This window comes from Elephantulus edwardii, unplaced genomic scaffold, assembly GCF_000299155.1.
Source record: "Elephantulus edwardii isolate Elephantulus edwardi_28Jun2011 unplaced genomic scaffold, EleEdw1.0 scaffold00271, whole genome shotgun sequence".
Lineage (NCBI taxonomy): Eukaryota > Metazoa > Chordata > Mammalia > Macroscelidea > Macroscelididae > Elephantulus > Elephantulus edwardii.
In genome coordinates this window covers 3,120,929-3,123,369 of record NW_006400021.1, presented here as the reverse complement: position 1 = coordinate 3,123,369, position 2,441 = coordinate 3,120,929, and positions in this window count along the sequence as shown.

Here is a 2,441-nt window from a genome sequence, read left to right as displayed (position 1 = left end):
TGAATAATATTGCATGAGTTCCTTGTTTTTTAATGCAGCATAGTATTCCATTGTGCGAATATACCACAGCTTCTCTAGCCATTCGTTTGTTGATGGAGAACGTAGCTGTTTGTTCTTTTGGCAGTCCATGGGATATTCAGTACTCTTCTCCAACACCACAACTCAAAGACATCAACTCTTCTTCTGTCATCCTTAGTCATTGTCCAGAACTCGATGCATAGCAAGAGAAGATGAGAGAGCTATAAAAACCAAAATAAATACATGTCCCTAATTAAGGTTTTTCATCACCTGCTTCAAATTTCTAGTTTCTAATCAAGATAAATATCTCAATATAAAGATTCATGTCAGGACGTAGTGGTCAGAAAAATATGGTATAGACACTTTTTTTTTACTCCTTCTCCATCCCATCCCCATACACGAATTGCTTGCTGTCTAGTTGATTCCAACTCAAAGTGACCCTATAGGATAGCATAGAACTGCCCCATAGGGTTTCCAAGATCGTAAATCTTTACAGATGTAGACTCTGCCTCATCCTGGAAAGTGGATGGTACATTTAAACAACTGACTTTTTAGGTACCCCCCCATCATTTTTGGATAATTTTAAGCAGAATCTTGTTTGTATGTGATATTAATGATGTTGTTGTCGATTGCTTTTGAGCCAAGCACGACTCATAGCAACCCTATGAACAGAAGGCCTGAAGCCCCTCTACAACTATCAACATTTATCAAGATTCATAGAGTTTCCAGAGGTATGTTGTTTAGGGAGTGGATGCCACTCTGCACTCTGTTGGGTGACTTTTCTTTGGAATGAGAATAGATATAGATTTCTTCCAGTCAGTTGGCCAGTTGGTTATCCTCCAGATTTCATTGCACAACTTGGTGAGTGCATCCAGGGACGTGTCTGTTTGTTGAAATACACCAAATGGTATGCCATCAATTTCTGGGGCCTTGACTTTTGCCAGTTCTTTCAGAGAAGCTTTAACTTCTTCCATCATCACCACAGGCTCTTGCTCATATGACAAAGAACTTCCAGAAATGCAGGCTGGATTTAGAAGAGGCCGTGGTAGTAGGAATTTTGTAGCTAATGTTAGATGGATCTTGGCTGAAAGCAGAGAGTACCAGAGCAATGCCTTTTTTTCATTAACTTTGAGAAGATATTAGACGATGTAGATCACAACAAACTGTGGCTAACTCTGAGAATAATGGGAATCCTAGAACACTTGATTGTGCTTATGTGAAACATATACTTGGACTAGGAGGCAGTCGTCAGAACAGAGCAAGGAAACACTGCATCATTCAAAATCAGGAAGGGTGTATGCCAGGGATATGTCTTATCTCCATGCTTTCTCAATCTATATGCAGAACAAATAATTCAGTAGTCTGGTCTATATGAGGAGAGATGTGGCATCAGGATTGAAGGAAGACTTATCAACAATCTATATTATGCAGATGACACAATCCTGCTTCCAGAAACTGAGGAGAACATGAAGTGCTTGCTGCAGAAGGTCAAGGACTGTAGCCTTCAATATGGATTGAAACTCAACATCAAGAGAACAAAGATTCTCACCACTGGACCAATTGGCAGCATTATGATAGATGGTGAAGAGATTGAAATTGTTAACAGCTTCCATTTGCTTGGCTCCACAGTCCACACTCTTGGTACCAGCAGCCAGGAAATCAAAAGACAAATTGCATTGGGAAAGTCTGTTGTCAGAGACCTCTCCAAAGTACTGAGGAATAGCAATGTCATTCTGGAAACTAAGATGCACCTTATTCAGGTCACGGTCTTTGCAATTACTTGCTATATATCAGAAAGCTGGACAACGACCAGGGTTGATAGAAGGAGAATTGATGCCTTTGAGCTGTGGTGCTGGATAAGAAAGTTGAATATACCATGGACTGCCAGGAGAACAAACAGCTTTGTCCTGAAGAAGGTGTTCCTTGCTGCTCCTTGGCGGCAAGGATTCTGAAGTTTCGTCTGCCATACTTTGAACATGTTGCAAGTCACGACCAGTCCTTGGAGAGGGATGTCATGCTTGGGGGGGGGGGGGTGTAGAGAGACGATGCAAGAGAGGAAATACCTCAAAGAAATGAATTGATTCAGTGACTGGGATAATGGGGGTAGGTGTGTCAAAGATGATAAGATTGGCACAGGACAGAGGAGGTTATAAAGCTGTTGTACAAAGGGTGGCTCTGTGTCACAAGCAACTCAACAAAATATAACTACAACACAACTGGTAGTATAGTCCATATCAAGTTACTCTGCTAACCCAAACATTGTGCATCTCCAAGGACAAATTTCTTCCTATTGCAATGTACAGACTTAGAAAACCCGATGGAGGGTCTCTGTGAGTTGGAACTGACTCCATGGCAGTGAGTTTTGAGTGTTTCTGAATCTTTTTTTTAATGAATATTTTTTATTTATTTTATTTTATTATTTT